Source organism: Bombina bombina, chromosome 2 (assembly GCF_027579735.1).
Source record: "Bombina bombina isolate aBomBom1 chromosome 2, aBomBom1.pri, whole genome shotgun sequence".
Taxonomy (NCBI): Eukaryota; Metazoa; Chordata; class Amphibia; order Anura; family Bombinatoridae; genus Bombina; species Bombina bombina.
In genome coordinates this window covers 1286246495-1286260766 of record NC_069500.1, presented here as the reverse complement: position 1 = coordinate 1286260766, position 14272 = coordinate 1286246495, and the positions used below count along the sequence as shown (strand labels likewise).

General features: G+C 42.7%; 1 protein-coding gene across 2 annotated transcripts in view; it reads right to left on the bottom strand.

The window, feature by feature from the left end:
- Positions 1 to 14272, bottom strand: part of LCORL (ligand dependent nuclear receptor corepressor like) — a 675371-nt gene that overhangs the window by 349294 nt on the left and 311805 nt on the right. The window lies entirely within an intron of this gene.

Below are 14272 nucleotides of genomic sequence, written 5' to 3'. Positions count from 1 at the left end.
AAATCAATTACTTTACACTTTTAGCAGTATTCTATTAAAGTTTTAATCTATACCAAGTCGAAGTAGCTAGAGACATCACAAAGTGCTTTAGTGGCATCATATCACCTCCACCGAAGCAGAGACACATTAAATGGAAAAGGCAATTCAATTTGTGATTGTCTGTACTGCTCACAGTGTCATCTAAGACACCCACAAAAAAGAATGTACATTATAAATTTAAAATGGGTTTGCAAACTAATTCCAAGATAAGTAAAAAAATAAGTAAATAAAAATGAATCTTTAGTGTCCTCTTAATCCTAGATAAAAAAAAACAATTGTTGAGTTTAACCACTTTTGCACTTTATAGTCTATAGAACTTTCTACAATCTATCTTTAATTTTAATATTCTGTGGAAATTGTTGCAGTCTTGTATGGTAAGTAAAGAAGACTAATTATTATGTATTTATTAATTCAAGTTTAGAAGAAGAGAAACAAATAGGAGGAGTTAACAGAGATAGATTTAGCTATGGAACTAAAAAGCCTTCCTGATAAAGGTAAATCTCTGGCCTAAGAAAGCAACATGATTTCTACTCATTATAGCCACATGCTGCAGACAATTTGATGAGGAACTCTGCTGCAAAGTGAAAATGTGATAACTCTTCTGCTAGTGCTTATCAGGTAAGCACAAATTGTGTTTTCATTCATATGATGGTGAGAGTCCAGAAGCCTCGAAGATTGGGATTTAAATACCCAAGCTCTGAAGTTCTTCGACAAGGAAAGGGTGGGACAAAATAACAGTTCCTATTACCAATCACTGCGACCTGAAAAACTTTCCTGACAAAAATAGCTTCCAAAAAGCAAAAACAGTAAACTTGACAAAGGTATATAGAGAAAACCATGTGTAGCCTTTCAAATTTGTCTTAATGCTGCATACTTAACCCCTTAACGACCAAGTTGTACCCTGTACGACGTTGGTCTTTATGCCCTTAAAGGGACATTAAAACCAAAAAAATTATTTCATGATTCAGATAGAGGACACTATTTTTAAAAAGTTTCCAATTTAATTCTATTATCAATTTTTTTCATTCTCATGTTATTCTTTGTTGAAGAGATACCTAGGTAGGTAGCGTGCACATGCCTGAAGCACAACAGGAAATAGTGCTGCCATCTAGTGCCCCTGCTAATGTATAACAAGTGTCAAAAAAATGACGTAACTACAAAACAACTTCCAGCGTCAACTACGACGCCGGAAATGACAAAATTTTGCGCCAAAAATGACGCAATAAAATGAAGCATTTTCTGCCCCCGTGAGCCTAACAGCCCGCAGGGAAAAATAGTCAATTCGAAAATTTTCAAGGTAAGAAAAAAATATTTATTCATATGCATTATCCCAAATAATGAAACTGACAGTCTGAATGAAGGAATATTGATTATCCTGAATCATGGCAAATAAATGTTTAAACACATATATTTAGAACTTTACATATAAAGTGCCCAACCATAGCTTAGAGTGTCACAAAAAATAAGACTTACTTACCCCAGGACACTCATCTACATATAGTAGATAGCCAAACCAGTACTGAAACGAGAATCAGTAGAGGTAATGGTATATAAGAGTATATCGTCGATCTGAAAAGGGAGGTAGGAGAAGAAATCTCTACGACCGATAACAGAGAACCTATGAAATAGATCCCCTAGAGGAAGACCATTGTATTCAAATAGGCAATACTCTCTTCACATCCCTCTGACATTCACTGCACTCTGAGATGAAAACCGGGCTCCAGCCTGCTGCGAAGCGCATATCAACGTAGAATCTAGCACAAACTTACTTCACCACCTCCATGGGAGGCAAAGTTTGTAAAAACTGAATTGTGGGTGTGGTGAGGGGTGTATTTATAGGCATTTTGAGGTTTGGGAAACTTTGCCCCTCCTGGTAGGAATGTATATCCCATACGTCACTAGCTCATGGACTCTTGCTAATTACATGAAAGAAACTGCTGCTATATAGTGTTGCAGACATGTGCACACTCTTGAGCTTACATTTCTGCTTTTCCACAAAGGAAAATTTGATAAAAGTAGTAAATTAGAAAGTTGTTTAAAATGTTATGTTCTATCCAAATCATGAAAGAAACAAAAAATTGGGTTTTATGTCCCTTTAAGGACCAGCGACGTACCCTGTATCAGCCAGCGATGGTGCCGTTCGTTGGTGGGTTGGAGCAGTAACAGGGAGATGGGTGGGCGGCCCATCGCTGCAGGGACTTCCTGTTCCTGCAGCACGCACTAGACATCAGAAGTGCACGGGGGGGTGCGCAAGCTACATTAAAGGTGATTGAGGGAGGGAGAGGGAAATTAATTTTTGGGGAGGGGGGTAGGGTGTTGAGGGGGGGGGCAGCTACACTACAGAAATAAATTTAGCAAAAAAAAAGGAAAAGAAAACTAAACACATTTATTTTGGCAAAATGGGTACTTTCTGCCAGTACTTAAGATGGTGGTGACAATTGTGAGGAGGGGGAGGGAAGAGAGCTGTTTGAGGGGGGTCAGGGAGGGATCAGGGGGTGGAATGTGTCAGGTGGGAGGCTGATCTCTACACTAAAGCTAAAAACAGAATTTATGTTTACCTGATAAATTTCTTTCTCCAACGGTGTGTCCGGTCCACGGCGTCATCCTTACTTGTGGGATATTCTCTTCCCCAACAGGAAATGGCAAAGAGCCCAGCAAAGCTGGTCACATGATCCCTCCTAGGCTCCGCCTACCCCAGTCATTCGACCGACGTTAAGGAGGAATATTTGCATAGGAGAAACCATATGGTACCGTGGTGACTGTAGTTAAAGAAAATAAAATATCAGACCTGATTAAAAAAACCAGGGCGGGCCGTGGACCGGACACACCGTTGGAGAAAGAAATTTATCAGGTAAACATAAATTCTGTTTTCTCCAACATAGGTGTGTCCGGTCCACGGCGTCATCCTTACTAATGGGAACCAATACCAAAGCTTTAGGACACGGATGAAGGGAGGGAGCAAATCAGGTCACCTAAATGGAAGGCACCACGGCTTGCAAAACCTTTCTCCCAAAAATAGCCTCAGAAGAAGCAAAAGTATCAAACTTGTAAAATTTGGTAAAAGTGTGCAGTGAAGACCAAGTCGCTGCCCTACATATCTGATCAACAGAAGCCTCGTTCTTGAAGGCCCATGTGGAAGCCACAGCCCTAGTGGAATGAGCTGTGATTCTTTCGGGAGGCTGCCGTCCGGCAGTCTCGTAAGCCAATCTGATGATGCTTTTAATCCAAAAAGAGAGAGAGGTAGAAGTTGCTTTTTGACCTCTCCTTTTACCTGAATAAACAACAAACAAGGAAGATGTTTGTCTAAAATCCTTTGTAGCATCTAAATAGAATTTTAGAGCGCGAACAACATCCAAATTGTGCAACAAACGTTCCTTCTTTGAAACTGGTTTTGGACACAGAGAAGGTACGATAATCTCCTGGTTAATGTTTTTGTTAGAAACAACTTTTGGAAGAAAACCAGGTTTAGTACGTAAAACCACCTTATCTGCATGGAACACCAGATAAGGAGGAGAACACTGCAGAGCAGATAATTCTGAGACTCTTCTAGCAGAAGAAATCGCAACTAAAAACAAAACTTTCCAAGATAATAACTTAATATCAACGGAATGTAAGGGTTCAAATGGAACCCCCTGAAGAACTGAAAGAACTAAATTGAGACTCCAAGGAGGAGTCAAAGGTTTGTAAACAGGCTTGATTCTAACCAGAGCCTGAACAAAGGCTTGAACATCTGGCACAGCTGCCAGCTTTTTGTGAAGTAATACCGACAAGGCAGAAATCTGTCCCTTCAGGGAACTTGCAGATAATCCTTTTTCCAATCCTTCTTGAAGGAAGGATAGAATCCTAGGAATCTTAACCTTGTCCCAAGGGAATCCTTTAGATTCACACCAACAGATATATTTTTTCCAAATTTTGTGGTAAATCTTTCTAGTCACAGGCTTTCTGGCCTGAACAAGAGTATCGATAACAGAATCTGAGAATCCTCGCTTCGATAAAATCAAGCGTTCAATCTCCAAGCAGTCAGCTGGAGTGAAACCAGATTCGGATGTTCGAACGGACCCTGAACAAGAAGGTCTCGTCTCAAAGGTAGCTTCCAAGGTGGAGCCGATGACATATTCACCAGATCTGCATACCAAGTCCTGCGTGGCCACGCAGGAGCTATCAAGATCACCGACGCCCTCTCCTGCTTGATCCTGGCTATCAGCCTGGGGATGAGAGGAAATGGCGGGAACACATAAGCTAGTTTGAAGGTCCAAGGTGCTACTAGTGCATCCACTAGAGCCGCCTTGGGATCCCTGGATCTGGCCCCGTAGCAAGGAACTTTGAAGTTCTGACGAGAGGCCATCAGATCCATGTCTGGAATGCCCCACAGGTGAGTGACTTGGGCAAAGATTTCCGGATGGAGTTCCCACTCCCCCGGATGCAATGTCTGCCGACTCAGAAAATCCGCTTCCCAATTTTCCACTCCTGGGATGTGGATAGCAGACAGGTGGCAGGAGTGAGACTCCGCCCAAAGAATAATTTTGGTTACTTCTTCCATCGCTAGGGAACTCCTTGTTCCCCCCTGATGGTTGATGTACGCAACAGTCGTCATGTTGTCTGATTGAAACCGTATGAACCTGGTCCTCGCAAGCTGGGGCCAGGCCTGGAGAGCATTGAATATCGCTCTCAGTTCCAGAATATTTATCGGTAGAAGAGATTCTTCCCGAGACCAAAGACCCTGAGCTTTCAGGGATCCCCAGACCGCGCCCCAGCCTATCAGACTGGCGTCGGTCGTGACAATGACCCACTCTGGTCTGTGGAACATCATCCCTTGAGACAGATTGTCCAGGGACAGCCACCAACGGAGTGAGTCTCTGGTCTTCTGATTTACTTGTATCTTCGGAGACAAGTCTGTATAGTCCCCATTCCACTGACTGAGCATGCACAGTTGTAATGGTCTTAGATGAATGCGCGCAAAAGGAACTATGTCCATCGCCGCCACCATCAACCCGATCACTTCCATGCACTGAGCTATGGAAGGAAGAGGAACGGAATGAAGTATCCGACAAGAGTCCAGAAGCTTTGTTTTTCTGGCCTCTGTTAGAAAGATCCTCATTTCTAAGGAGTCTATAATTGTTCCCAAGAAGGGAACCCTTGTTGACGGGGATAGAGAACTCTTTTCCACGTTCACTTTCCAGCCGTGAGATCTGAGAAAGGCCAGGACAATGTCCGTGTGAGCCTTTGCTTGAGGAAGGGACGACGCTTGAATCAGAATGTCGTCCAGGTAAGGTACTACTGCAATGCCCCTTGGTCTTAGCACCGCTAGAAGGGACCCTAGTACCTTTGTGAAAATCCTTGGAGCAGTGGCTAATCCGAAAGGAAGCGCCACGAACTGGTAATGTTTGTCCAGGAATGCAAACCTTAGGAACCGATGATGTTCCTTGTGGATAGGAATATGTAGATACGCATCCTTTAAATCCACCGTGGTCATGAATTGACCTTCCTGGATGGAAGGAAGGATAGTTCGAATGGTTTCCATCTTGAACGATGGGACCTTGAGAAATTTGTTTAAGATCTTGAGATCTAGGATTGGTCTGAACGTTCCCTCTTTTTTGGGAACTATGAACAGATTGGAGTAGAACCCCATCCCCTGTTCTCTTAATGGAACAGGATGAATCACTCCCATTTTTAACAGGTCTTCTACACAATGTAAGAACGCCTGTCTTTTTATGTGGTCTGAAGACAACTGCGACCTGTGGAACCTCCCCCTTGGGGGAAGTCCCTTGAATTCCAGAAGATAACCCTGGGAGACTATTTCTAGCGCCCAAGGATCCAGAACATCTCTTGCCCAAGCCTGAGCGAAGAGAGAGAGTCTGCCCCCCACCAGATCCGGTCCCGGATCGGGGGCCAATATTTCATGCTGTCTTGGTAGCAGTGGCAGGTTTCTTGGCCTGCTTTCCCTTGTTCCAGCCTTGCATTGGTCTCCAAGCTGGCTTGGCCTGAGAAGTATTACCCTCTTGCTTAGAGGACGTAGCACCTTGGGCTGGTCCGTTTTTACGAAAGGGACGAAGATTAGGTCTATTTTTTGCCTTGAAAGGCCGATCCTGAGGAAGGGCGTGGCCCTTACCCCCAGTGATATCAGAGATAATCTCTTTCAAGTCAGGACCAAACAACGTTTTCCCCTTGAAAGGAATGTTTAGTAGCTTGTTCTTGGAAGACGCATCAGCCGACCAAGATTTCAACCAAAGCGCTCTGCGCGCCACAATAGCAAACCCAGAGTTCTTAGCCGCTAACTTAGCCAATTGCAAAGAGGCGTCTAGAGTGAAAGAATTAGCCAATTTGAGAGCATTGATTCTGTCCATAATCAGATTATTATTAGCCAATCAGAGCATTGTGAAAAAGAAAATTTATGCTTACCTGCTAATTTTATTTCTTTTTTGACATGATGAGTCCACGGATCATCTTAATTACTAATGGGATATTCAGCTCCTGGTCAGCAGGAGGCGGCAAAGATCACCACAGCAAAGCTGTTAAATAGTTCCTCCCTTCCCTCCCACTCCAGTCATTCGACCAAAGTTAAGGATAGAAAGGAAAAACCAAGGTGCAGAGGTGTCTGAAGTTTACAACAACCAACAACCTGTCTTACAAAAACAGGGCGGGCCGTGGACTCGTGTCAAAAAAGAAATACATTTATCAGGTAAGCATACATTTTCTTTTATTTTTTATGACACGATGAGTCCACGGATCATCTTAATTACTAATGGGATTCAATACCCAAGCTAGAGTACACAGATGATACAGGAGGGACAAGAGAGGGAACCTAAACGGAAGGCACCACTGCTTGAAGAACCTTTCTCCCAAAAGTGGCCTCAGCCGAGGCAAAAGTGTCAAATTTGTAAAAATTTTAAAAAGTGTGAAAAGACCAAGTTGTAGCCTTGCAAATCTGTTCCACAGAAGCTTCATTTCTGAATGCCCATGAGGAAGCAACAGCCCTCGTGGAATGAGCCGTAACTCTCTCAGGAGGCTGCTGTCCAGCAGTCTCATATGCAAAACGTATGATACTCTTCAGCCAAAAAGAAAGAGAAGTAGCCGTAGCTTTCTGTCCCTTACGTTGTCCTAAGAAAATCACAAACAAAGAAGACGACTGACGAAAGTCCTTAGTCACATGCAGGTAAAACTTTAAAGTACGGACCACGTCCAAATTGTGCAGAAGACGTTCTTTCAGAGAAGGATTAGGACACACAGAAGGAACAACAATCTCCTGATTAATGTTCCGATCAGAAACAACCTTAGAAAGAAATCCTAATTTAGTACGTAAAACTACCTTATCTGAAGGAAAAATAAGATAAGGAAACTCATACTGCAATGCCGAGAGCTATGACACTCTCCGAACAGAAGAAATAGCAACAAGAAATAAAACCTTCCAAGATAACAACTTAATATCTAAGGAATGCAAGGGCTCAAACGGAGCCCCTTGAAGAAATTTGAGAACTAAATTAAGACTCCATGCAGGAGTAACTGGTTTGAACACAGGCCTGATCCTGACCAAGGCCTGACAAAATGATTGTACATCTGGGATATCCGCCAGACGTTTGTGTGACAAAATAGATAAGGCCGAGATTTGACCTTTTAGGGAACTTGTCGATAATCCCTTCTCCAAACCCTCTTGGAGAAAAGACAAAATTCTAGGAATCCTAACTCTACTCCATGAGTAGACCTTGGATTCACACCAATAGAGATATTTACGCCATATCTTATGGTAAATCTTCCTAGTTACAGGCTTACGAGTCTGAATACAAAAATAGAAAAGGCAGCACCAGCATTAAATTAAAAAAAACTCACTTTATTCACTTACAGGCAAAACAGGTGTGACATAGAATGAACGTCGGACGTGTTTCATCAGAGACTACAGGTGTTCCTGAACATGGCCCTCTTATACTGGGACATATTGATTGCATATTTAACCCCTTAATGTCAAAAAACAAACAAACATTAAAAGTATATGTGTTTAACATAAAATATGCTACAGTGTACCTTATCCTATATCCATTAAAACTGAATCAAATAGAAAGAACAGTTATTACATTTTATTTGCAGGGCTATTTTGGAAAATGACCTCTAATCATGTTGGTATCTGAGTAATTGATTATTTCTCATATCCCCTATACATAAATTCTGGGGAATTATATTTGATAGATTTTTAAGATGGTATTACAAATATTAAGATACATACAATAAAGCTCTACAATAGACAAGAACTATTTTTGATACTAAAATGTATCTAGATAATTTTTCATAATAAGCTACCTATTTATGTAGGATATTCCTAATCAATTCTTTAAATGTGAGACTGAAAGGTACCTGTCAAATTACTACATGATTCCTTCTTATGATATCTTTTTTATTTATTGTAACTTAGTAAGACAGTTCTTATGCCAAATACTACCTTTTTAATAATTATATGAAGTAGCTTATGTCCCATTCAAGGTTTAGGCCATCAGGAATTCTGGTTTTAAGTTGGTAGATCCAGTATAATTCCTTCCTGTCCAAAATTTTGTACCTATTCCCACCTCTGAAAGGGACCTTTGCCACATCAATAATTTTAACCCTAAAATTTCCTTCGTTAGTAAAATGAAATAGGTTAAAATGCCTTGCCACTGTGGAGTCTTTACAATAGTTTTTAACATCATTGGCATGTTCTCTTACCCTCACATTGACCTCCCTCGTCGTTTTTCCTACATATTGGATTTTGCAAAATTTGCATTCCAACAAATACACTGCAAATTTAGTTTTGCAGTTAGCATAAAAACAGAATTTATGTTTACCTGATAAATTACTTTCTCCAACGGTGTGTCCGGTCCACGGCGTCATCCTTACTTGTGGGATATTCTCTTCCCCAACAGGAAATGGCAAAGAGCCCAGCAAAGCTGGTCACATGATCCCTCCTAGGCTCCGCCTTCCCCAGTCATTCGACCGACGTAAAGGAGGAATATTTGCATAGGAGAAACCATATGATACCGTGGTGACTGTAGTTAAAGAAAATAAATTATCAGACCTGATTAAAAAACCAGGGCGGGCCGTGGACCGGACACACCGTTGGAGAAAGTAATTTATCAGGTAAACATAAATTCTGTTTTCTCCAACATAGGTGTGTCCGGTCCACGGCGTCATCCTTACTTGTGGGAACCAATACCAAAGCTTTAGGACACGGATGAAGGGAGGGAGCAAATCAGGTCACCTAGATGGAAGGCACCACGGCTTGCAAAACCTTTCTCCCAAAAATAGCCTCAGAAGAAGCAAAAGTATCAAACTTGTAAAATTTAGTAAAAGTGTGCAGTGAAGACCAAGTCGCTGCCTTACATATCTGATCAACAGAAGCCTCGTTCTTGAAGGCCCATGTGGAAGCCACAGCCCTAGTGGAATGAGCTGTGATTCTTTCAGGAGGCTGCCGTCCGGCAGTCTCATAAGCCAATCTGATGATGCTTTTAATCCAAAAAGAGAGAGAGGTAGAAGTTGCTTTTTGACCTCTCCTTTTACCAGAATAAACAACAAACAAGGAAGATGTTTGTCTAAAATCCTTTATAGCATCTAAATAGAATTTTAGAGCACGAACAACATCCAAGTTGTGCAACAAACGTTCCTTCTTTGAAACTGGATTCGGACACAAAGAAGGCACGACTATCTCCTGGTTAATGTTTTAGTTAGAAACAACTTTCGGAAGAAAACCAGGTTTAGTACGTAAAACCACCTTATCTGCATGGAACACCAGATAAGGAGGAGAACACTGCAGAGCAGATAATTCTGAAACTCTTCTAGCAGAAGAAATTGCAACCAAAAACAAAACTTTCCAAGATAATAACTTAATATCAACGGAATGTAAGGGTTCAAACGGAACCCCCTGAAGAACTGAAAGAACTAAATTGAGACTCCAAGGAGGAGTCAAAGGTTTGTAAACAGGCTTGATTCTAACCAGAGCCTGAACAAAGGCTTGAACATCTGGCACAGCTGCCAGCTTTTTGTGAAGTAACACAGACAAGGCAGAAATCTGTCCCTTCAAGGAACTTGCAGATAATCCTTTCTCCAAACCTTCTTGAAGAAAGGATAGAATCTTAGGAATTTTTACCTTGTCCCAAGGGAATCCTTTAGATTCACACCAACAGATATATTTTTTCCATATTTTGTGGTAAATTTTTCTAGTTACAGGCTTTCTGGCCTGAACAAGAGTATCAATGACAGAATCTGAGAACCCTCGCTTTGATAAGATCAAGCGTTCAATCTCCAAGCAGTCAGTTGGAGTGAGACCAGATTCGGATGTTCGAACGGACCTTGAACAAGAAGGTCTCGTCTCAAAGGTAGCTTCCATGGTGGAGCCGATGACATATTCACCAGGTCTGCATACCAAGTCCTGCGTGGCCACGCAGGAGCTATCAAGATCACCGATGCCCTCTCCTGATTGATCCTGGCTACCAGCCTGGGGATGAGAGGAAACGGCGGGAATACATAAGCTAGTTTGAAGGTCCAAGGTGCTACTAGTGCATCTACTAGAGTCGCCTTGGGATCCCTGGATCTGGACCCGTAGCAAGGAACCTTGAAGTTCTGACGAGAGGCCATCAGATCCATGTCTGGAATGCCCCACAATTGAGTAATTTGGGCAAAGATTTCCGGATGGAGTTCCCACTCCCCCGGATGAAATGTCTGACGATTCAGAAAATCCGCTTCCCAATTTTCCACTCCTGGGATGTGGATTGCAGACAAGTGGCAGGAGTGAGTCTCCGCCCATTGAATGATTTTGGTCACTTCTTCCATCGCCAGGGAACTCCTTGTTCCCCCCTGATGGTTGATGTACGCAACAGTCGTCATGTTGTCTGATTGAAACCGTATGAACTTGGCCTTTGCTAGCTGAGGCCAAGCCTTGAGAGCATTGAATATCGCTCTCAGTTCCAGAATATTTATCGGGAGAAGAGATTCTTCCCGAGACCAAAGACCCTGAGCTTTCAGGGGTCCCCAGACCGCGCCCCAGCCCACCAGACTGGCGTCGGTCGTGACAATGACCCACTCTGGTCTGCGGAAGCTCATCCCCTGTGACAGGTTGTCCAGGGACAGCCACCAACGGAGTGAATCTCTGGTCCTCTGATCTACTTGTATCGTCGGAGACAAGTCTGTATAGTCCCCATTCCACTGAATGAGCATGCACAGTTGTAATGGTCTTAGATGAATTCGCGCAAAAGGAACTATGTCCATTGCCGCTACCATCAAACCTATTACTTCCATGCACTGCGCTATGGAAGGAAGAGGAACAGAATGAAGTATTTGACAAGAGTTTAGAAGTTTTGATTTTCTGGCCTCTGTCAGAAAAATCCTCATTTCTAAGGAGTCTATTATTGTTCCCAAGAAGGGAACCCTTGTTGACGGAGATATAGAACTTTTTTCTACGTTCACTTTCCACCCGTGAGATCTGAGAAAGGCCAGGACAATGTCCGTGTGAGCCTTTGCTTGAGGAAGGGACGACGCTTGAATCAGAATGTCGTCCAAGTAAGGTACTACTGCAATGCCCCTTGGTCTTAGCACCGCTAGAAGGGACCCTAGTACCTTTGTGAAAATCCTTGGAGCAGTGGCTAATCCGAACGGAAGTGCCACAAACTGGTAATGCTTGTCCAGGAATGCGAACCTTAGGAACCGATGATGTTCCTTGTGGATAGGAATATGTAGATACGCATCCTTTAAATCCACCGTGGTCATGAATTGACCTTCCTGGATGGAAGGAAGAATTGTTCGAATGGTTTCCATTTTGAACGATGGAACCTTGAGAAACTTGTTTAGGATCTTGAGATCTAAGATTGGTCTGAATGTTCCCTCTTTTTTGGGAACTACGAACAGATTGGAGTAGAACCCCATCCCTTGTTCTCCTAAAGGAACAGGATGAATCACTCCCATTTTTAACAGGTCTTCTACACAATGTAAGAATGCCTGTCTTTTTATGTGGTCTGAAGACAATTGAGACCTGTGGAACCTCCCCCTTGGGGGAAGCCCCTTGAATTCCAGAAGATAACCTTGGGAGACTATTTCTAGTGCCCAAGGATCCAGAACATCTCTTGCCCAAGCCTGAGCGAAGAGAGAGAGTCTGCCCCCCACCAGATCCGGTCCCGGATCGGGGGCCAACATCTCATGCTGTCTTGGTAGCAGTGGCAGGTTTCTTGGCCTGCTTTCCTTTGTTCCAGCCTTGCATTGGTCTCCAGGCTGGCTTGGCTTGAGAAGTATTACCCTCTTGCTTAGAGGACGTAGCACTTGGGGCTGGTCCGTTTCTGCGAAAGGGATGAAAATTAGGTTAATTTTTGGCCTTGAAAGACCTATCCTGAGGAAGGGCGTGGCCCTTGCCCCCAGTGATATCAGAGATAATCTCTTTCAAGTCAGGGCCAAACAGCGTTTTCCCCTTGAAAGGAATGTTAAGCAATTTGTTCTTGGAAGACGCATCCGCTGACCAAGATTTTAACCAAAGCGCTCTGCGCGCCACAATAGCAAAACCAGAATTTTTCGCCGCTAACCTAGCCAATTGCAAAGTGGCGTCTAGGGTGAAAGAATTAGCCAATTTGAGAGCATGAATTCTGTCCATAATCTCCTCATAAGAAGAAGAATTATTATTGAGCGCCTTTTCTAGCTCATCGAACCAGAAACACGCTGCTGTAGTGACAGGAACAATGCATGAAATTGGTTGTAGAAGGTAACCTTGCTGAACAAACATCTTTTTAAGCAAACCTTCTAATTTTTTATCCATAGGATCTTTGAAAGCACAACTATCTTCTATGGGTATAGTGGTGCGTTTGTTTAGAGTAGAAACCGCCCCCTCGACCTTGGGGACTGTCTGCCATAAGTCCTTTCTGGGGTCGACCATAGGAAACAATTTTTTAAATATGGAGGGAGGTACGAAAGGTAAACCGGGCCTTTCCCATTCTTTATTTACAATGTCCGCCACCCGCTTGGGTATAGGAAAAGCTTCGGGGGGCCCCGGGACCTCTAGGAACTTGTCCATTTTACATAGTTTCTCTGGAATGACCAAATTCTCACAATCATCCAGAGTGGATAACACCTCCTTAAGCAGAGCGCGGAGATGTTCCAATTTAAATTTAAATGTAATCACATCAGGTTCAGCTTGTTGAGAAATTTTCCCTGAATCTGAAATTTCTCCCTCAGACAAAACCTCCCTGGCCCCCTCAGACTGGTGTAGGGGCCCTTCAGAACCAATATCATCAGCGTCCTCATGCTCTTCAGTATTTTCTAAAACAGAGCAGTCGCGCTTTCGCTGATAAGTGGGCATTTTGGCTAAAATGTTTTTGATAGAATTATCCATTACAGCCGTTAATTGTTGCATAGTAAGGAGTATTGGCGCGCTAGATGTACTAGGGGCCTCCTGTGTGGGCAAGACTGGTGTAGACGAAGGAGGGGATGATGCAGTACCATGCTTACTCCCCTCACTTGAGGAATCATCTTGGGCATCATTTTCTCTAAATTTTGTGTCACATAAATCACATCTATTTAAATGAGAAGGAACCTTGGCTTCCCCACATTCAGAACACAGTCTATCTGGTAGTTCAGACATGTTAAACAGGCAAAAACTTGATAACAAAGTACAAAAAACGTTTTAAAATAAACCGTTACTGTCACTTTAAATTTTAAACTGAACACACTTTATTACTGCAATTGCGAAAAAGTATGAAGGAATTGTTCAAAATTCACCAAAATTTCACCACAGTGTCTTAAAGCCTTAAAAGTATTGCACACCAAATTTGGAAGCTTTAACCCTTAAAATAACGGAACCGGAGCCGTTTTTATATTTAACCCCTTTACAGTCCCTGGTATCTGCTTTGCTGAGACCCAACCAAGCCCAAAGGGGAATACGATACCAAATGACGCCTTCAGAAAGTCTTTTCTATGTATCAGAGCTCCTCACACATGCACCTGCATGTCATGCTTCTCAAAAACAAGTGCGCAATAGAGGCGCGAAAATGAGACTCTGCCTATGATTAGGGAAAGCCCCTAGAGAATAAGGTGTCCAATACAGTGCCTGCCGGTTATTTTACATAATTCCCAAGATTAAAATAATTCCTCAAGGCTATGGAGTATAAAATATGTTTATATATAAATCGATTTAGCCCAGAAAATGTCTACAGTCTTAAAAAGCCCTTGTGAAGCCCTTTTTTTCTTTCTGTAATAAAAATGGCTTACCGGATCCCATAGGGAAAATGACAGCTTCCAG